This window comes from Muscardinus avellanarius (genome assembly GCF_963383645.1).
Source record: "Muscardinus avellanarius genome assembly, chromosome: 17".
NCBI classification, from domain to species: domain Eukaryota; kingdom Metazoa; phylum Chordata; class Mammalia; order Rodentia; family Gliridae; genus Muscardinus; species Muscardinus avellanarius.
Window position 1 is genome coordinate 34,105,361 of NC_137803.1, and position 24,021 is coordinate 34,129,381.

Here is a 24,021-nt window from a genome sequence, read left to right on the forward strand (position 1 = left end):
TGGGAAAGTGAATTAAATAGACACTTCATGAAGAAAGAAATTCAAATGGCCAATAAGTGCATGAAAAAATGTTCAACATCATTAGCAATCAGAGAGATGCAAAACAAAACGACCCTGAGATTTCACCTAACTCCAACTAGAATGACAAGCATTCAAAACATAAACAACAACAAATTCTGGCAAGGATGTGGAGAAGTGGGAACTCTAAAAACATTGTTGGTGGGATTGCAAATTAGCACAACCACTTTGGAAAACATCCTCAGAAGAATGGGAATGAACCTACCCTATGATACAGCAATACCACTTCTACCCAAAATAAAGGAAACCAAACTACCTAACTACTGCACATGTATCTATGTTCATAGCTGCACAATTCACCATAGCCAAACTATGGAACTAGCCAAGATGTCCATCAACAGATGACTGGATTACAAAATTGTGGGATATGTACACAATAGAATTTTACTCAGCCATAAAATATACACAAGCACATCATTTACAGGGAAATAGATGAAACTGGAGGGCATTGTACTAAGTGAGATCAGTCAGTCATAAAAAATAAGAAATCGGATGCTCTAATATGCGAAAGCAAGGGAGAAATGGGTCACAGGATGAACTCTAGATGAAGAAGGAGATTCTACAGGTGAGCAAAAAGGTGATCTAGCTGAGAGGTTGGGAGGGGGAAAGAGGCAAATTCTCTAAAGCACATGATGTACTTTAACAAACATATCAAAGTTAATCACTACGCCAAGCATGAGAAGGAGGGAGGGGGAGAGAATGGAGCAGGAATTGGGTAAAGGCTAATTGGGTGATATGTGCGTGTATGCCTCCATCATCTTGTATTCCATTAAGATATGAATACAATGCACCAATAAAAAATTTAAAATTAAAAAAAAATTAAAAAGGATAAATGTAAGTTATTCACACTGCAGAAGGAGGGGATTGGGTTCTGGGGAGAGAGACCAATCTGAAAAGAGAAGAGATGTAAAGAAATTCCAGAGGTTAGGATCTCATGTAGGAGTGGAATAGGACAAAGACTAGTGCTAATCTAAGGATATTGGCTGGGGGCAGATCATACAGTGCCTCATAATTGGAAAGATAGCAGGAAGTCTCTTCATTTCACTCTATAAAAATCACTGGTAAATGTTGGAAACTACTTTTTACAGTGTCATGTGATACATCTGCTTTTAGAGACAGGCAATTCAAAAACTGAAATAGAATTAAGCCCAATTTCTAAAACTATCCTCTCCTCCTCTCTCCCTCCCTCTCTTCTTTCCTCCATTCCCTTCTTACTGCCCATCTTTTCCTGACAGATTCCCTTTTTTTCATTTCTTTCTTCCTTTGAAGCTCTCTTTCTCTTTTTTATTATTTTATCCACCCTGCACCATGCCACCCCTTCTTTTCTTTAGTCTTTTTCACCACCAGCTACTAAATAAGCAGCTTCCCCTGTCTCTGCATCCGTGGGGAGTATATGCCAGTGGCTGCTCTCTGCAGTCCCCAGGGCCTTAGTGTCCATTTCTCTTTCCCTGCTGACTGAAGTCTGTGCTTTATCGGCCCTGCTATTCTTGGCAAAGAAGCCAATAAAATGGAGATAACAAGTCCCAAATCCCAGGCTGCAGGGAAGCTTCGTCTTGTCAATGAGAGATTAAAAAATAATGGCTGGGGCCTCAGCAACACTGGCTTCAGCCAACTTTAAAAAGTCCAGATCAGACCATCTGGGCTTTTTATTTCTAAGGCTTTCCTTTTCCCTTCTTTTTTTTTTTTCACCCCTCACCCTAATCTTCCATAAGGCTTTGCGTTCCCCTCATTAAGTTTTATGGTTTGGAATTGAAAGGAAAAAAGTAGGCCCATAGTTTTTATTCCAAAATTTAATCATTGAAGGGTCTTCTTTGAAGTCATCAGAATACAATTAGATTATACTTTGTCAAAAGTAAATTTAGCAGTTATATCTTAGAGTCCCAAACCTGGGAAGGCTTCCTGTCTCTAATTTCCTTTCCAGGGGGTTGATGGAGGGCCATGCACTTGATGGCCACTTTTCCCACTGTCAGTTTAAATATATGCAGGGCATTAGGTCTCAGAATTTGCATTTTCTACTCAACTACTTACTCTCTGGATGGACAAATGTCATTTTTTTTTCCCAAAAATCCACCTACCCCTTATTATAAAAATGCTTAGTGATGACAAAATACAAAACATATTACCCCAATCGTTTCCACTTCTTTCCTGAGTTCTTAAAGTTACAGACTCTGAAAAGAGGAAATTGCATTTTTTAGGGCTAAAAATTGATACTGCTGACCCAACTTCAGGAATAAATAAGGACAAGTTGAAAAAACATTTTCTTATATGGGGATGGGGCTTTAAAGTCTACTTGTAGGCACTGACCAAAATCCTGATATGCAATGCCATATTCTCCTTTAAGACATAGATTTCTGTCCTGCAGGATGTCTACATTTCAACACACCATCCTTTTACTCGCAATTTTTGAAGTCAGGCAAAGAGAAACAAATACTGTGGAGGCCAAGTGATAAGCAGGGATGAATAAAAAGATAAATAAGGCAGCGTAAGGAATAAATGGGGACAATGTCCAATAGTATACTCCAGGTTTGCCGCATGAGATGCCACCATAGTCAGCTCCAAGTTGTAACTAAGTCATCTATGTTGCCATTTAAATATTTCCTTTATTCACTATGCATTGGTGGTGCATGGTTGAAATCCCAGTACTTGAGAATCTGAGACAGAAAGATTACAGGTTTGAGGTCAGCCTTAGCAATTTAGCAAGGTCCTCAGCAATTTAGTGAGACTGTTTCAAAATAAAAAAAAAAATAGGAGTAGGGGTATAAATCATAGGTAAAATGCCCCTGCATTTAATCCCTAGTATCATAAGAGTCTTATATTCGAATAGTTATCTATTGTGTTTTGTTTACATGTTTCTTTAAGGGAGGAAAAGTCTTTTCTCTTTATACTTCCCAGAACATTTGTCTTAGGACTTTGCATGATAGGACTCTGAATTGATTTCCTGTAAAAAGAAATGTAGAAACAGGTGTCTGGAATACAGTATTACATGATTTTCATGGGCATACATTGATGGTTGGAGGGATGGTGAAAACATAATTTTTCTATAGTTTCTGGCATTCTCTTTTGTGAGCCTTGGGAACCCAGTCCATAAATATTAGGGTTTCAGAACAGTGCTGCTTTATGAGTATGAATCCTATCTCATTTTGTTTTTCTTTAGTTTACAATGGCACATCACACACTGTTGTTTCATGGAACAGTGCTTCCAAAGAGAAGTATCCATTAGAATCTTCAGACACCTATTCTGTATGTTCAGACTCATCTTGCCCAGGAAAGGACATTGGAAAAGCTCCAAGACTTTTGATGTGCCTGTGGTAAGGTGAAGGTCAACTGAGAAAAATTCTGAACTGTAGGTATAAAGAGGGTCTAAGGGGATCAGCATGAGGATTTAACACTTCTGACATTCAAAAATTAACAATTTAAAGGATATGGTCTTCTTAGTTCTCCCAAAGGGATGACACACATGTAAAATTCTTAGAGTGGCATTACCTTCCTCCATTTTCTGCATCAACCCCAAATGTTATGGCCTGCTCTCTCTCTATATGTATATACATATAATACATGCATGCATGTACACACACACACACACACACACACACACACACACATATATATATATATATGTTTTAATTATTTTGTAGAGCCTAATAACTCAAATCACAAACAACACCAGCTGCTGAGTAAGGAGATGTGGGTGGTGTGTGCATGTATTTAATTTTTTTTTGTCTTATTAGTAGCCATTTACATTAGTGAATATATATATATATTTTTTTAAATTTCACTTATTCGTTAGAATTAAATTTTCTCTTCATTTATGTCCAACCTTCTATTTTTCTAGTCCCATCCCTGTTCCTGTTTCTTCTGTTGATCCCAGGAAGCTCTCATTTCTGTCTTCTTTGACCTTCCATAACTCTCCTGGCTTATATCTTTCAGCCTGCTTTATATAATTACTTATACCAACAACCTTGCAAGTTATTCCAGGCACGTGGACTACCTCATAAGTCATTAAAAATTCTTCCTCTGAGTCTAACAATGTTCTGCACTATTCAGAGGTCAAACAATACTTGATTGGTAGGCTTTGGGTGTGATTTTTGTCTGTCCTTCTAAACAAACAGAGACAACCTATGGTTTCTCACAAAAACTGCTCTTAGAGTGGAATTTCCCCTACTTCTTTCCCCAGGCTCATTCTCTACAACTAGGAAATGAACACTCTAGTCATAAACGAAGCTCTATGATCTAGGGGTCAAACCTTGCCTCCAACATAATGCATCTTTGGGTCTCAGTTCCCTCTTATATAATGGATCAAAAGTTTTGCCTAACATTCCAGAAAAGATGGAAGGAGTTGACGTATATAAAGTGTGAGGCTTATGGCTGGTGTTTAGTAGACACTCAGCCTTAAGTATGATGGTTTTGTCATGGTACATGTTTTATTCCCACTGCACCCTGGGTTCTATTTCAATCCAACACTTTGCTTTCCTTTCCAATTTCAAAGCCTGAAAAAATGTGTTCTGCATGATGTAACTGATTACTTCAGAAGAAAACAGATTTTAGGGGGTCAGAAGTGCTTCCCCCCAGGATTTGATGCCGATGTCCATAGTTAAATGGCTAATAATCAAGGGAAAAGATGCAGGGAAGGAACACCTCAGCCAAACCATTAGACTCAAGAAATTAAACAGAAGACCCAACAGAGACATTGGGCAAGGTGGGGTTCAGGTGCAGCAGAAGTATTACCAAGCCATGTCCCAGATCAGGATCCCAGGAGAAGCAGCTGCATAGAGCCAGTAGTCCCAGCTGTATCCCTCTTATCTTCACCACACTAAGATTGTCTCAGAAGGGTCATGTCCATGGTGTACTGCCAAGCTCCACTCTGCCTGGTCAACAAATTACAGAGAAACCTGCCTGTGTTGTAGGGACTTGTTTGGTGACTATTAACTGCTTAGGTAGTAGCCTCAATAACTAAACATTTCCATTATAAGGATATTTATAGGATTGATACACTCTCGCTCATGACATATAAAGCTGTGCATTGTGGGCCTTGCATAAGTCACTTAACACTCCTGTCATATCATCCTTCTTTGTAGATGACTTGCTCTTCAGATGGGTCTCTACTCAGTTCAGACGCATGCTTTCATCATTGCCTCAGAGCCATTGCACTTGTTTACCTCCAGCTGAAATTATCTCTCTCTATTTTCATCTTTGGTCTCTGTTTAAACCTGTAACATAAGTTAATCCCTTCAAATGACTGCACTGAATCATCTTATATTTCAATGTCTTTCTTGTTTCCATTTTGTGAATAATATTCCAATTTGTAAATATATATTTTTGTTTGTTTCTTTGCATTTCCCCCTGTCAATTCACTGTAATAGAAGCCCTACAGCCATAAAAGTGTAGGATCAGTCTTATTTATCATGGTATCCTTGGGATCTAGCCTAGGTTTTAGTGCTAAAGTTTTAATGAAAGAAAGAATGAATGAATGATTTGCTTTTCTTTTACAAAACCCTGGAAATACAGGCATGGTGTCAGCTGGGAAGTGCAGAAGGATCATTCTCCCAGTCTTCACTGCTTTTCCTGCTTCTGGCTGGCCTGCTTGTTATGCACAAAGATAGTTAGCTGAGGATGTCAGCTTTGTTTAAGGAAACACATCCAAGCGAGAAAGAATGCAAAGGGTATTTTCCTTAAAAAAATTAAAGACTGCCTAAGACTAAAATAAATATTATGGAGGAAGTAGGAGCAAATTATTTCAATTTTCAACTTAAACTCCGTAGTTCCCTGAAGATCTTTTCCTCTCAGCAAATGGATTAACTCTAATGGCCCACCATAATGTGATAACAGCAAACGTGTTGGGTGGTAAATATCCAACCTTCTTTTCTGAAGACACCAGGGGAAGGAAATTGTGCTCTGAAATGGAGCGGGCAGTCACACTTGCCAGGCTAAGACTTACAAGGGCTGTCAGGACTCCTGCTTCAGGGCAGAACTTGGTCACCAGCTGGGCTCAGAAGAGATTGCTCCAAGCCCCCTGCCCTGACACTGCACAATTAGGTACATTTCAGTAAGGAATTTTGCATTAAAAAATACTATTCTATACTGGCTACTCTCAGAGGCAAGATCCTGGGCTGGATGGACCATTGGTCTGGCTCCACTGGGGCAGTTCTTGCGCTTTGATGGTCTTAAACAACCTTGCTGAGAGAGAAATGTGATTCTAAGAGGATTTTGAGATAAATTCCCACAGCTATGAAGATAAAAAAACATTTGACTCCAGTTTTGATGTAAGCAGCAGCCCAAATATTTAAAGTCATTTGCTTCATTTATTTTCACAACTGTCTCAGCACATCTGAAAGGACATGACTTCCTTGCCCTAAAGGAATTTCTTCATTTATTCTGCAGGGAATCTCTATCGGGACCCCTGTAAGCTGATTCATCTGTAGAAGTGGTCATAGTTGAATTTTCTTCTTTTGAATGTTTGTTCTATTCATGACTCTTCTCCCTCCTCTAAATTGCACTGTGGATTTAAGTTCAAATATCTCTATCAACCCCTGATTCTCAGTATGTGCTGTTAAAGTGAAAAGTAGTGCGGAAACCAGCTTGTTGCTAAGTGATTTTTGTTAGGCAGTTAAGGCCTAAGTGGCACCAGATTATTAAGATAGACTCTAAGAGGCAGACAGTTCTGGTTAAGCCTGCTTTGAGATCTTTGGTTAATTAACAAAATGGGTCGAGTATCTGGTAGATGGTGGTTCCAGCAGTGTTTGCTCTCATAAAGATGAGATGAAAACCTCCTATCAAAAACATTTGTCCACTTTTGGGAATATGCTTAAGAGAAACAAAAGCATATACCCATACAGCATGTACACAAACATTCATAGAGACATTATGTAGAATAGCTGAAAAAATGGAATAACCTGAATATCCAGCCACTGATAAATGGATGAACAAGATGTGATACATCTACACAATGGAATATTATTTGGCAAAGGAAAGGAATAAAGTACTGAACATGTGAACAACACATGTGAACCTTGAAAACAATATGATAAATAAAAGAAATCATATTGTATGTTTCCATTTTTATTAAATTCCAAAATAAACCCATAGAAATGGAAAGTAGGATAGTGGTTTTCAGAGGCTGAAAGCAAAGTGAATGGGGAGGAACTGCTAATGTGCCCAAGTTTTCTTCTGGGAGATGGCAATGTTCTTAAATTAGATAGTAAAGATGTGTGCATAATTGTGAATACTCTAGAACCAATGAAATATACTTTAAATGGGTGAACTATATGTTATATAAATTACATCTCAATAAAGCTGATAAGACAATAAATCATAAGCAAGGAAATACATGTGGAATGAGCTTCATTTAAACAGATGGAAAGTGATATATAGGGAGTTGCTATTTTAGATTAGGAAGGCCAGGGAGGTCTCTCTGAGGAGATGATGTTAAAGTGAGCCCTGAATGAAGAAAAGGACTGTGTTACATAATGATTATGAGGCAGGTGAATTACAGGAAGAAGGAAAATATTCTACATATTTATTGCCTGCAAGAAGGTCAGTGCACAGCTGCATGAGCAGGAAGGCTCAATTCAGAGTTATAAGCAGAGACCAGTTTTTATAGGGTCTTGTAGAACATGGTATACATTATTTATTTAAATTTTAAGGACAAATCACTAGTGAGTTGTAAGCATTTCTGGGGGGGTAATTTAGTTATATTTTAGAAAGGACAACCATTTCTGATGTGCACAGCACAAATTATGATTGCAGAATTAGGCTAGGGCTGATCCCATATTTCACATTTAAAACTGAGGTGATTGAAACCAGTTTGGAGCCTAGAAGACAGAGGTAGTCAGATCTGGAAATATTTGGAGGTGTAACTGACAAGATTGACATAGATTCATGATTCAGATAATTTTTGTAGGTAATATAGCAAGAGACCTAAGTATATATAAATTGAATATCATATATCTGAAAAGTTTAGGACCAGCAGCATTTCAGATTTTGGACTTTTTTAGACTTTGAAATATTTTCTTATACATATTAAGATATCTTGAAGATGGGATTCAAGTTTAATCATGGAATTCATTTGTGTTTTAAATACACTTTATACATATAACCTGCATGTAATTTTCTATGACATTTTTAGTACACCTGTATTTTGATGGTGCTCTATTATGGGGGATAAATGGAAAATTTTCCACTTGCTTTGTCCTGTTTGTATCCCCCACAAAGTATGGGTTTTGAAATAATTTAGATTTTGAAACAGTTTAGATTTTTCATTTTCAACTTAGAGATGTGCAACCTGTGTTCACCAATACATGTATAAAATTTTCATAGCAACACTCAATAAAACCCTCAAATGAAGCCTAGCATAGATGGCACACACCTGTAATTCCAGTACTTAGGCAGCTAAAATAGGAGAATTATAATTTCAATGCCAGCTTCAATAACTAAGCAAGATCTTGTTTCAAAATTAATAATAAAATAGGGTTTGAGTATAGAGTTCAGAGGTAGAATGTTCCTGAGTTTAATCCCCAGTACCAATAAATACATAGATAAATAAGAAATTACCAAAATGTTTGTGAAAAGTTATGGGACTAAATGCAGTATGCCACCATCACACAAGAAATAATATGCCAGCATTGGGAATGAATGAATGTTAAGGAAAAGAATAGTTGTGGCTTCTTCTGGATGTGGGTTGGATGTCATAAAGTGGGCACTATGAGGAGCTGGGTTGCTGGTAACATTTTTTTAAGCTGAATGCTGGTTTCAAGGGTTGTTCTTTTAAAAATTTTATCAAGTTTAACACTTTTACCCTTCTGTGTCTATGTATTATTTATTAATAGGTAGCTAGATAATGGGCCAAACTGACAAGTTAACATTTATCAGGAAATCATGAAATTTCTGGTTCTAGACTTAAAATGCACCTGGTGTTCAACTTATTGGACTCCATAGCATGTGGAAAATATTTGCGAGTTCTGGTTGGCCATAATTATGATATGATAATGTGACTAATAATCCCTAGCTTCATTACTATGGGATATTATACTTGGTGGCATTATTTTTATATCACTTTGACCATCCTGGCTCTCTTTCATGGTACATTCATTTAAAGGTTTAGGGCCCCTCATATGGATATTTAGAAAAAATGCTTTGATTTGGTAGTCGAACTTTAAATGGCTTAAAACTATCACTTATGAAGCTATTTATTAGATGCTATTCTTTCATCCATCTAATAAATAAATAATAAACAAGTTTCTAAAATATGAAGGTACTGTTATGGGTGATCTGAAGGAAAAGGTTATTAAGACATTGCTTTGAATCTCAAAGTATGTTACAGTTATACACTTACTGGAGAAAGTTAACATACAGTATCAGAAAGCAATGAAAATCTGGTGTCAGTTTCAGATTTCAAAGTAGTAGTATCTAAATGATTGGGGGCTTTTCTATCCTCCATAACTATAAATTTTATATTTGAACTATTTCTGTTTGTGAATTAGTCAACCTTTATCCCTCCCATTTTATAGATGACAAACTTTTGAACAAAAAGCAAGGAGCTCATCCAAGGTCACCAAACACAGGAGTAGGTATCTTTAAGGCTTTTCTTTTGTAGTTCATACTCTTCCCTGGAGAGTAAGAAGCCTTCCCAATAACCCAGCTCATCATTATCTCCTTGGAAACAAATACACAAAACACCCTATTGATTGTTTTATCAGTTTTTTTGGCAGATAAGAATTGGTGCTGTCAGTAATTCAAAGTATTAGTGCATTGTGAGGCAATTCATTGTGCTTGCTTATGACAAAACAGCGCTCAGGGAACCGGGGATTCAGTGGGTTTTGTTGTAAACCTTTGGAGTCAATGCAGTGTCCTGTTCCTTATTGGAGACAGATCAAGGCCAAAAGCATTATAAAGCACTGCACACAGTCTGAGCATGTTTTGAGCTTGCAATTCCACTTAGTAAACAAAACAGGAAAGAAATCATAAGTAATGTTGACAACTGCTCTGAGTTTTAAGGCTGCTTGTGCCCAAGAGATATCTTAGAATACTTCTACTTTCCTTGGCAAATTTTTAATTTTTATCTTCGAAAAAAACATTTTAGACTCTTTCTGAGTGGTGAAACTCTTTGACCAAACAAATTATAGTTTGAAATGGCATCAGTGGTTTACAGCAAACTGGAGAAGTAATGAAAAAGGTTTTTGAGGGCCCGGTCTCTTCGTAGAGGGCAGGTAGACATAGAAATGAGGGTTTTGAGGAGCTTGTCAGACTCATAAGCTTAATTCATAAATCATGACAAGCCTAGTTTAGTAATAATTACATTTTTTCTCGGAAGTACAATATTTCCTTTATTAATGTTATATATTTTACGTAGTCAGTGTTTAGGTGCTGATTAGCTACCATTCAAATTGATTTATACATATAATCAAAATTGAATACATTTCCAGCTTCTGTGGCTAGAATGAGGATGCCTCAAACTGGGACTGAGCCCACCCCTATCAACTCAGTTGCTTTTTATGCCCTCTGGCAGAGAGGAAACTCAGAAAACCATTCCATAGTTCTCTCTCTGAATGACCCACTGTGTCACAGAGTATATCTTATCAGAGACATTAGAGGTTATTTGGAAGCCTCATAGGCAAGCTCCCTCCAGAGTTCCAACTATGAGGTAGAAGCTGTCTGACTTCAAAATTGTTCTCCTGGAACCACAGTATCTCATATCCTGTCTAGATGCTTTTCCTTAGCTCTTTTCTCTGTGGCTTCTACAGTCTTCCGTAGCCTTCCTGTCCTCCACAGGCACATTTTCCTGCAGCCTCAGAAGCCTGGATAGTGATCCGCAAACAGTAAGATGAAATATCACTTTTGGAATCTGTTACATGTGCTTATGTCAGGGTGTCGCCTCAGAGCTCAACTCAATAGCAAGGAAAGAGAATCTGTCTTCAATGAGGATTCCTCCCACCCCTGGCCCTATTCTACCTAGTGACTCTTACATAAATGGTTTTAGTATCAAACTTTGAGAAATACTGGTAGAACATGGAAAGCCATTGTCATTATATCTGTAAAATGTTCTTGTTTCTTTTTAAAAAATTTATTAAATAATATTGTTGACAGAAAAGGTAGATATATTCTTATTTAATCTAAGGAAAAACATCTAACTCCATAAACAGGTTTATGTGGAAATATTAGTGCCATAATTTCAAATTTCATATTTAGTACTCAAATAAGGGGTCAAGACAACTGTGTGTGTGTATTTTATTTTATTCTGTTTTCTTTGAAACAGGTCTTATCCAGTTGCTGAGAGTCATATTAAATTGTGGAGGCTGGGCTTTAATCTGTGATCCTTCCCTGTCAACCACACAAGTACTGAGATTACAGATGTGGATCAATTTGATGAAATTAATTAAAAATTTTCCAGTCTAATATCCTCAATTTGGTGCTGTGAAGAACTAAGATGAATTTTATTTGGAGCAATTTCGGACTACTTTATAGACAACCTACAAATTGGTACCTGCAGGAAGAGTGTCTTTGCTGTGCACAATCCAAAGTACAAAATATTGTGAGTGAAGTTCCTAAGCAGAACCTAAACTTTCTCCTTCAGTCAGTTGTTTTCTTTTTGTGATACTAAGGACTGAATTTAGGGACACTTTACTACTAAACCACATCCCCAAATCCTTTTATTTTATTATTTTATTTTATTTTATTTTGATCATGGAAAACCATTGTCATTATATCTCAACAAGATTGTGTTAAGTTCCCTAGGCTGGCCTCAAACTTCTGATCCCCTTGCCTATGCCCCACAAGTACTAAGTTTATATATGCATGGCACTATACTTAGATCAGCCACTTAAAAAAATATTGGTGCATTTTTATCATACATCATTATGAGATACAGAATGATATAGGCATACATGTACACATCACAAATTTAGCTCTTCCCCAATTTCCATTCCATTCCCTTCCCCCTCCATCTTATCCTGCTTGACTTAGTGACTGACTTCGATGTTTGTGAATGTACAACATGTACATTAGGGAATTTTCCTCTTTAACCATTTCATTCCCTTCAGTTAGGGAATTTAAGGTTTACTTTACTCATTTAAGATTTTTCCTTCTTTGTCTAGAGTTCCTCCTATGTCTTATTTTCTCCCTAGCTTCAACATATTGGGGAGAACATATGACTTTTCACTTTTTGAAACTGGCTAATATAACTTAGCATTTCCATCCATTTCCCTGAAAATTACTTAATTTTATTTTTTATGAATGAGTAAAATTTCATTGCATATATATCCCATATTTTTGTAATTCATTCATCTGTTGATGGACATCTTGGCTAGTTCCATAGTTTTGCAATAGTGAATTGTGCAGCTATAAAAATAGATACACATGCATTAGTCTGGTAGTCTGGTTTTGATTCTTTTAGCTAGATACCCAGAAAAGGTATTGCTGGGTCATATGGTATCTTCATTCTCATTCTTCTGAGGATTTTTCAGTTTTCCAAAGTGGTTGCACTAATTTGAAAACCCATCGACAATGTATTAGAGTTACCATTTCTCCATACCCTCTCCATCATTTGTTGTTTGTATTTTTAATGATTGCCATTCTAATTGGGGTTAGGTGAAATCTCAGGGTAGTTTTGATTTGCACCTCTGATTGCTAATGATGTTGAGAATTTATTATTATTATTATTTTTTGGTGGTACTGGGGTTCCTGGAAACCCTTCTACCTCTGGGCTACACTCCCAGACACCTATTTTTTATATTTTTATTTGGAAACAGGGTCTCTTAAGCCAGCAAGGCTGGCTTCGAACCTGCATGATACTCCTGTCTCTACCTCCCAAGCACAGAGATTACAAGAGTTCACCACCACACCCTGCTGATGTTGAGGATTTTTACATGCATTTATTGGCCACTTAAATTTATTCTTTTGTGAGGTGACTATTTAGCTCCCTTGTCCATTTTTTGACTGGGTTATTTGTTGTATTTAGTGGTGAGTTTCTTGAGTTCTCTGTATATTCTTGTTATTAATCCTTTATTGGAGGAGTAGTTGGCAAGACTATTCAATTTTGTTTGCTCTTTTTTGAGGTTCTTGATAGTTTCTTTTGGTGTACAGAAGCTCTTCAATTTAGTGCAATCCCATATATTGATTCTCCTTTTAATTTCTGTTTCCTTTGGGTTGATGTGCCTATGTGTTGAAGCATTAGACCTATGCCTTCTTCAAGTAGCTGCAAGTTCATAGGTCTAATTTCCAGGTTTGATCTATCTTGAACTGACTCTTGTTCAGGGTGAGAAAGTAGAGTTTATTTCCATTTTTCTGCATATAATTAACCAACTTTGTTAATACTGTTTGTTGAATAGGCTTTTTTCCAATGTGTGTTTGGGCCCCTTTGTAAAAAATCAAATGGCTGTTAAGTGTGCAGATTTGTTTCTGAGTCTTCTATGCTGCACCATTGTTCTATGTGTCTGTGTTAGTACTAAAACAATGCTGTTTTTGTTTTGTGGCTTTTTAATATAATTGGAAGTCAGGTATTGTTATGCCTCCTGTATGATTCTTATTGCTGAGAACTACTTTAGCTATTTTTGTTGTTGTTGTTCCAATTGAATTTAAGGACTGATTTCTCTATGTCTGTGACCTTGGTAATTTAAAGGATATTACATTGAATCTGTAGATCATTTATAGAAGAATGGCCATTTCAGGCACTTTTTAAAGTGGAACACAAGCTGGGCATGGTGGCGCATGGTTATAATCCCAGCATTAGGGAGGCTGAGAGTGGAGGATTGTGGTTCGCGGACAGCCTCAGCTACTTAGTGAGGCACGCCGTAACTTAGTGAGACCCTGTTTCAAAGTAAAAAATAAAATAAACACGGCAGGAGCTGTAGCTCAGAGGTAAAATGCCCCTGGGTTTCATCCCCAGACTCGCAAAATAAGTAAATAAATAAATAAATAAATAAATAAATAAAGTGGAGCACAGAACAAGACTAGCACCTCACCTGGTAATTTGATTAAATATTTTGACCTGATTTTTAGCTAAGAAATATGAATCAAATTCAGTTTTTCTTATTCCTTTACTTTTACTTTTTTTCTCCTTCTTCATCTCCATCTCCATCTCTGTCTTCATCTTCATCTTTGTCTTCTTTTTGTGTTGTACTGAGGATTGCATAGAGGGCCATTTTACCTCTGAGCGACACCCCCAGCCATACTTATATGTTTACTTATTTTGAAATAGGATCTCACTAAGTTGTGGAGAGCCTCACTAAATTGCTGAGACTACCCTCAAACTTGTGATCCTCTAGCCTCAGCTTCTCAAGTACTGGAATTACAGGGATCTGCCTCCATGCCTGAATAGAATCTTCTTTATCTGGGTAATTGCACTATATAATGCAAGACTATTTTACAAAGAATGATCATCAGAATTAAGTTAAGATATATCCTGAATTTGTTGATATGTCTTTGCTTTGCCAAAGTAATGATGCTGAGATAGAACTCTAAAAGCTGAGAGTACTCAAGTCCTGTTCACTCATTGTATTCTAAGAAGTTTTAAGAAGAAAGAATTCTCTGTAGCTCTTGATTAGAGGGGTTCATTCTGAAAATAACAAAGAATATAAATTTTAACCTTAGACTGAAATTATCCCTATGCTTACTCTATAGATTCTTTTGCCAGAAGTTTTATTACCATAAGAGAACATTTAATACCTTTTATTTTTTGCAAATACAATGTTTTGAAATCATCTAAGAAATCCATAGAAAATTTTCATTGCAAAGCCAAATCCTCTGGCTGAGGGCCCAGGGATTGTTAAAGTTTCAGGTAAAGAGAAACATTTATCATAAAATTCTACTTCTTCATCACATTACCTGCATTTCTGTAAAAAGTAGGTAATGTTAAAAGCGTATTTGATGAGGAGGTAGATCCAGAAGTAGTCCACACTCTGCCACTGAGTAATATAACCTTGAGGAGAAAAGCTCCTACAGGTTAAGGCTTATTCAGTAGTGTCAAAGAACATTGGATTTTGAGAAATAGAGTCAAGCTATAATTTCTGCCACTTACTTTCTATGTGACCTCGAGAAAGTAGTTCAAATTCTTAAAACCAAAGTTTTCTCTTTCATAAAATGGGAATAAAAATGTGGGCATGGTGGCACATGCCTATAATCTCAGTACCTAGGAGGCTGACACAGGAGGATCACAGGTTTGAAGACAGCCTCAGCAATGTAGCAAGTCTCAGGAATCCAGCAAAATCCTGCTCCGAAACAAAATAAAAAAAGGTCTGGAAGTATAGTTCAGAAGTAGAATGCCCCAGGATTCAATCTCCGGTACCACAAAATAAAATAAAATTGAAATAAAAATGGTGGCTTCTATTATTCATAGTGATTCATAGTGCTATAGAGATAATTCAATTAGATAATATATAAAATGTGCTTGAAAGCATACCTAAAAAGTGCCTCACAGAGAGAAAATTTAACAAAAGATAGTAGAGTCTGTCATCTCAGTGATTATTTCCTCCTCTGTAAATATGAAACAATAGCTCCCCTTGCTTATTTTCCTTTTTGATTTATATAAATAAGTAATAAAATAAATACGAGTTTGGATAATGTAAAATACTACATGATTTTTTTCTGTCTTTATTATTTGCATTGAGCCTGTTTGGCAGATGTAGTCTTTTTTCCCCCTTTTTTGCAGTTGCTTATTGTGTTTCCAAAAATGGATAGATGCATCAACACCTCGGTTACACTAGAGGCACAGACTGAATACCCAGGAAATAATGGCAAGGCAACATAAGACATAAGGCTGGTATTTAGGTTAATGCCTTTATGCCACTACTCCTGGAGGAATTCAGAGTGGTCCAAGCACCATCATCATGATGCTTCTTGAAAGGAGAAGCAAGAGGGCAGGAGTGCTCTCCACACAAACAACAGCCATGGGAAATGGCTCTGCTTACTAGGTAGATTTCTGATATTGATCTTTTAGGCCGGCATGAGTCCTGCTGGCAAAGCTGTGACGTTATAGAGGTACCATTTTCCCTCAAAGGCTTTTTCTTTTTGCTTGTTCACCCTCCCTAAATCCTTCTAATTTGAGAATTAGAGGAAGTTCCTAACACCGTAGTGACAATCAGTACAGTATATTTGGGAGAACTTGCAACTTGAAGGTTCATCTCAGATAAATATTTCCCAGAACTGAATTGTGTATGGTAACATATTAGAAGACAATTAACAATCAGCCTGGAGAATTCTTTACTGATTCTGTTCAAATTGTAGGTATCTATAAGGAATGTGCTACTTATGCCAGGGCTCAGGTTTCCTTAGGATGGAAACGAAATGAGAGCACGAGGCTTTAGAACTCAGTAAGACCTTGTTTTGAGGTATTTTTTTTAATAGCAATCAATAAATAAGGTCAAAATTACTTGATTTGAAAAGATGACAAAACTCTCATGTAAACTCCAGAAAGCCTTTAGCTATGTGATTCACTGCATTCTCCCTCGGTTAGAATTCATTTTCTCCCACACCTACATTTGATTTCAATTAAAAAAAAAGACAGCTTCTTTAATCTTTCCCACAAACTTATATGGTGTATACCTGAGTGAATGGGACAATTTTCCTTATAAATTATGTATAAAATCTTCAACTGCCGCCTCTCTCTTAGAGACTCAAACGAAAATTCAATTCTCTCTTAGCTTATATTTTATGGTTCTTGGGATATTCATTTCTGATTTTCCACTTATTTTTATAAATGTCTTATTTATTCAAGCTCTTCATAGAAGAAAGTAATGCTGTGCATTGCTGATATTATTACTCTGGACAGGTTACAATATCTTCTCAGAAGCCAACATACTAATTGATTTCAAAGTTTCTGTAAATGTTGGGAAGCCTTTTTGCCACAAATTCAAGAGGAAGAAGTACTGCATTGTGGGAAATACCTGGTCCTGTGATACAATGGGACATTCTGATTCTTAGCTTCCCTCCTTTCCATTCTCATTCTGTGAATATCTTTGGACCTTGGCTATCTTTTAGCATGGCAGTACTTTAACTGCCAGAGCAAAAGACTTTAATGTCTCTTTCAGTCCTGAAGTCTAGGATTTTTTCTAAAAAATTATTTTGTTTTTTTAAAAAAAATTTTGCTGCATTTTAGTCATACATCTTGATGGGATACAGGATGGTTGAGGCATACATGCACACATTACTCACTTAGCCCTTACCCAGTTCCCGCCCCACTCCCTTTCCCTTTTCTCTTTCTCATGTTTGGCTTAGTGATTGACTTTCATATGTTTGTGAATGTACATAATGGATCTTAGGTTTTATTATGGATATATTTATATTTCACCACACTATCCCTTGCTTCAGGAATCAATAGAGATGGTGTGTTCCATCCCTGTATGCTTTTTTGTTCTAGAGGCTCCAGAAAACCTGATTGACCATCTTACTGAGCTCGCCTGACTATAAACCTTCCAAAAGCAAACTGACAGAACAGTGGGAAAACTTTGTTCATGGAAGTTTTGAGTAATTGTTCCAGTCCTGTTCTAATTATTTGAAGAAAGATAGTTTTCTTCATGGAGAATCTAGGAAACTTGCACTGCTGAACTTTCACAAGTTGATATACTGATTCACAAACATCAAGTCAGGAGAGTGGAAGAGAGAAGTCTAAAGGGTGCAATGCTATAGTTGGGATTTAAGGGCCAACAAGAGAAAAAGAGATTGATGAGTCAGTTTAAGAAATCTAAATAAATTTAAATTTTGATAAGACACAAAGAAATTGTAAAATATTATCAGCTAGAGTTGTCATGGTGGGAAACATATATAATCCCTCTACTTGAAAGGATGAGGCAGGAGGATCACAGATTTGTGGCCAGCCTCAGCATACTATCAAGACCCTGTTTCAAAATAAAAAAAAAAAAAATTAAAAAAAAATGCTGGGGGTGTTGCTCAGAATTAGAATGCACCTGGGTTCAATTTCTAGTGCCCAAAAATGTATATTTACAACACTGACAGTTTTGCTTTATTCTATGATTATTTTTCTTCCAATGAAAGACAATTCATAATTGTTTTAACTTACCATATAAGGATCCTTGTAAACTGTGTAAAGTGGAGAAAGAGAAAAAGAAAGCAATTTGGAGTTTGTAGGGTTCCCCTTTCTCTATCTTCAGCCTGCTGCAAATGGAAGAAAACTGGACATCATGCAGATGATCCAAACCCTGTGGGACATGGTCCCTGTGTGAATAATGGTCAGAAGAGGATCCTGGAGGGAGCTGTTCTCTGCATTCTCTGGAGTACTAAAGTTCTCTCATTCTTTTGCCTTCTTGCTGTGTGCAGAAATTCTGCAATTATATATATTTTTGGGAAACAGAAATATGTTTCTATTCTGAGTCTGTAAGTACAAACAGGGATACAATGAAAACAGGTTATTCTCTTTTCTATGAATAAAAAGATAAGAAGAAACAATTTGAGGTTCAGCATGAAGGCAGTTAAGTCATATTGTCAGGAAGATTTTCCTGACAGTGAGGATTCCATGGTGTAAAATAGGGTTTTAGGAGAACTGCAGGAATACAATGACAATATATGGTTCATTTGCCTGGAAAATTTTAAGTGTGGCCTATTGAATGTGGAAAGGAAACAGAGATGTACATACAGGTGAAGAGCTATTGTCCACAGGTATAATCAAAATCCCAAACAACAGTCAGCTTCTGAAATATTTCCTGCTTTGATGATGGGTAGCATACCTGTTTCTGTTTGAAGAGATCCTCAATGTCTCTCTTAGGTATTGACATGTGCATAATAAATATTTTTAAAAGATTGGATGGGTTTGAATTTGTAACATTTTCCAGAAGCCAGATGTGATGGTATACACCTGTAATCCCGGTATTTGGAGGATAAGACAGGAGGATTCCAGGTTCAAGCCAGCCTTAGTGAGGTCTCTCAGCAACTTAGAGAGACCTTGTTTCCAAATTAAAAACAAAAACAAAAACAAATTGGCTGAGGTTATAACTCAGAGGTTGAACGCTCTTTGATTTAATCCCCAATACACCCCCATAAAAAATAAGAAAGAAAAATTTTCAGGAATAGCTAATAATAAATTTTATAACATTACACAAACAAAAAAAATTCCAGAGAGATGTGTAATTGATATTTGAGGCTAAATGCAGGCCCACTCTAATTTACAGGGGTTTCTTCCAGAGGGTTGCTGGCAGAGGGCACTAGCTTTGATATCCTCAGGCCATTTCTCCCCATTCCAGTTCTATAATATCTCTGATGAATGAATTTTGACTGGGGAAGGAAGCTTAGCAGCATAATAGGGCTAACATTTCTCCGTCGCCTTTTAAGTCATAGCTGGGTGGTCTTGCCCTTTCCTATTTCATGGATTTGCTTTCGCCATTTGTTCTTAGTTGATTAGGAAAATGCTGAACACAGAACTTCTCCCCATCCATAAATATCACCCAAGTTACACAGCACAGGGAGAGAAAGCTGCTATTTGTTTGGTTCACTGACTTTGGGACTTTTTGCAAATTAAAGGATTTGAAGGGATCTAATATGGTCATATTGTCAGATAAATCGTTAGGGTCAAATTCTCCCCTTGGGGTTTTCATTTAAGTTTGTGTAATAGAAGGTGTACTCGGGCATCCAAGGACAGGAATTAGTCCTATGCTAGTAACCAGATGCCACATTGTGGGGGATGAGCTTCATTTCCAAGTGTGCAGCCTGGCTTTTTATTTCAGAATTTCAAATTCTTATGCTCGGCTGTGCAACATGGTTTCACTCCCTGGAAGAGTTTAGAAAAGGAATTGCTGTTTTATTGGTGTTCTTTCACATGGTTTCTTACTGAGAGAAAGTAGGCTTTTGAGATGTAGCTGGATTTTGTGGTGATATTTGGAATGGATAGAATTTAGTAAATCTAATGAAAAATATGTGTGGCATGCTGTCTGTATTCTCAGGTCTATATTAGTTTTTTTTTTTTAAGATAGAAAAAGTTTCTCTCCGAAAGGAAGTTGAAATTTAGCTAGAAACAAAATCATACACACAAGAAACTATAAGGCAGAAGTATCTACAGACGTGCTTATCTATGTGGTCACAGATGGGAAGGGATCACAGGAACCCAAGAAGCATCGTGATTAAGCTGGGGAAGTGGTCACAAAGGAATTAGTCATATTTTACACATTTCCAGCTGATTGATAGACCTTATATTATAGGAAAATAACATTATCCAAAATTCTGCAAGCTGTTTCTAATTGCAGCCTTACAACTCAAACCATTTGAATTCCTTTAGAAATTGTATTTCCTCTATGAAGCCTTTGTCTGAAAAATCCAAACAACTCATGTCTCCCCTTCATAGGTTATCTTCTTATCTTGTTTTTATACATTTAGGCTTTCTTTCAATGAGATAATCTGGAGCAATTGTCATAGAGTAATGTTTTACTCCTACCATGTTGTTATAGTCTCCACTGTTACAACTGATTATTTTCTACTTACTGTGTTATTGATTCTGGCATTACGCTGTCTATGTTGATCAACAGTTACTTATTTTGTTTCTACTGAAGAACCAATACTTTATTGGCTATAAAGATGTAGACAAAATGGTTAAAAGGAGTTTTCTGGAGAAGGAAAAATAATGGATGTCAATACTTTGGCAAATAGTGACCTACTTTGGTAAATACAATGCAATAATGTCTTGGAGACAATAAGACAAAACAAAATCTAGAATGATTAGAGAGTGAAAGAATCAGGACAACAGCTGAATTTGAAATATTGGGAGAATTAAGAGACAGAGAGGATGTAGGATGTGACCTGAGGCTTTTGAAGAACACCTGGACCAGTCAACAATAATCATTAAGCACCTGTAAGGTACATGGATGTTCACAAAAAAACAACAATCGAAGGAAAATAAGAAAAACACTTTGTAATTTTCATTCTTACAATTTGGTGAACTTATCACTATTTTACTAAAGAAGCAAACGAGGCTCAGAAAGAATAATTGCAGAGTTGATTCTAAGCCTGGATCTCTATAGTTTCAAAACACTGCTCATTTTTTATTCTTTATTTTTTATTTTTGGTGATACTAGGGTTCCTGGAAACCGTTCTACCTCCGGGCTATACTCCCAGACCCATTTTATGTTTTTATTTGGAAACAGGGTCTCTTCAGCCAGCGAGGCTGGCTTTGAACCTGCGTGATCCTCCTGTCTCCTCCTCCCAAGCGTGGGGATTACAAGCATGCACCACCACACCCAGCAAAACACTGTTCATTTTTAACCCTATTCCCAATCATAATATCTCCCAGGATATTTTCGCCATACTCTGTTGAAGAATAAAAATAAAATGTGGTTTCCAATTTAGAAAAAATTTTAATCATTTGACTTAGGGAACAGAGATGCAGACATAGAAAATGACCACCCAAGGAAGCACATTATGATAAGAATAGAAAGTCTGAGAGATTCATGTGCTCTGGGATCATGAAATGAGGTAAGAATTGTGTTGGACAGTGGAGATATGGAGCTTAGAAGATGATTTAGAACCAGACTACATTTTGGCAGATTTTATAGCAACTTGAAATGGTGGCCAACATAGGAATGTATGAGCCTTAGTAATCTTCATATCCTGTATAAAACATAAGGTCTTGTCTGATGCTCCTGATCTTCTAGGAATGAGTCTCAGATGGAAGCCAGATCAATAAGTTTGGGTAGTGTGGAAGAAAGTGTGCAACTTAGGTGCTGAACGTGCTTGTAATCCCACAATTTGGGAGGCTGAGACAGGAGGATCAAAGTTAGGGGACAGCCTCAGCTACTTAGTGAGGCTCTTTGCAACTCAGTGAGACCCTGTTTTAAAATAAAGAATAAAAAAATAGGGCTGGGGGTGTAGCTCAGAGGTAGAATGCTCCTGGGTTACATCCCCAGAACTGTGAAAGATGAAAGAAAGAAAGAAAGAAAGAAAGAAAGAAAGAAAGAAAGAAAGAAAGAAAGAAAGAGTGCAACTTAGGGAAAATGCATGTGCCCAGGAAACAGAAACTTAAGAGCTGGTTTAACTCTCCTAAGCAGATCTGGTTGAGGGAGGGGATTGTTGTAATGGAAATAAGTAGAATAGGCAGTTTTATGCTCTAAGTATTTATATCATCTATTAAAGATATTGCTATAGTCCCTTTTAGGTGATTTGCTGGGCAGTTAAATTCAGACTTCGGTTCAGTTTAACACCCTGAAATGGTTGTTTTACATAATTTATGTCTCCAGGATTTCTTTTGAACTACAGTCCGACCTTCACAGAATGAGGAAGAGGCTACAGTCTTAGGCCAAACTTGGTCCAGCAGGACCCTTGCAGGTAGATCTCTGGACCTGGTTTTTTCATGTCGAAGTGCCAAACTGTAGTCTATGGGATGCATTGGTGAAGATGGATTTATTTTAGGGCATTGAAGTTGGTTGTGTGTTAATATGTTAGTATCCATCACTGGACAGCTCTCTCTCTCTCTCTGTGTACCTATCTTGTCTTCACAATTAGGCTGCACTTTCTCAAAGCTAAGTATCATATCCTACATCAGATGAACTAGGTTAGTCTTTGTTCTCACCATGTGTTCCATAAAGGTTTACTTTGTAAAATGAGAAGGTGAAAGAATAAAGAAGCGTTGAAATATCCATTCTTAGACTTTCTTTTGTAATCTACACATTTTCCATTCACAATACTACATGCTACTCACCTCCCCAAACACACATACCATGATCATTTTCCCTGTATAACTTTATTCATGTTTTTGTTCAACTTTCCACACTTTCAGATGCATGAGTAGCCAAATATGGTGGCACATGCTTGTAATTCCATTACATGGGAGGCTGAGACAGGAGGATCACAGGTTCAAAGCCAGTCTCAGTAACTTAGCAAGACCCTCATCATCACAGTAAAAACTTACTAAAACCTTGTTTAAAAATAAAAATAAAAGAGGGCCAGGGATGTGGATCAGAAGTAGAATGCCCCTGGTTTCAATCTCTAATATAAAAAAGACAGACTAAACGACCAGACTTAGCTACTTAGTAAGACTCTCAGAAAACAAGAAGACCCTATTTCAAAACAAAAAATAAAAAGAAGTGAGTGTATAATTCAGAGGTAGAATGCCTCTGGGTTCAATTTTCAGTATCATATACACACAAAAAAAGATGCAGGGGTAGCTATTGTTAGTGTCTGTGTAGCTTGCCACCTCTCCTCTCTCTCTCTCTCTCTCTCTCTCTCTCTCTCTCTCTCTCTCTCTCTCTCTCTCTCTTCTTACTGAGGATCAAACCTGGTGCCTTACACATGACAAGCTTGCACTCAACCACTGAACTACAGCCCCAGCCCTTCTCCTCCTATTTTTATTAGGTAATTGACCTTCCCCACAGGTTATGAAGAGGCAGTCATCATGCTGCCTAGCTCAGTCCCGGCCTCAGGACTAGGCTGTTGTGCTCAGCCCTCTGTCCTTGGTACTGTTCAAGGTGAGCTCACAGTCATGCAGAGCCAATGAGCATTCTGCCATGAGATACACAGGTGGAAAATGGATTAGGTAAGTGCTTTTTGTCTCTAGGGTCACAAACAGTAGGGACTGTGTTTGCTTATATCTGGAGCATCTCTCTTCCCATCACATGAAGAGACCTGCCTGGGAGAGAATACAAACTCCTGAGTCAGGAGTCCTCAAGGTCTGGGACTGTGTTCCCTCAACTGCTTGTCAATGGCCTGGTGCCTGCAAGGCACCAGTAGGTGGCCAATAGTGATCTGGCTGCTGAAGGCATCCTACTTCTTCCTAAAAGGGAAGACTGGGAAAGAGAATGCTGCTTCCAGAGGAAATGCCTCTACCATTTGTTCTTTTTATAAACTGTGAATAGGAAGATATACCCACTGTGAACTCTGGCATCTGAATCCAGAGAGGTTGTATGATGATAGAATAAGTCTCCCCACTTTGTACCCTGTGTTCTAGATTTCATTTTGTCTTCCAAGTCTATTTGAATAAGATTTGAGCCACAGAACTTGATGGTCTACCTATATCAGAGGAGA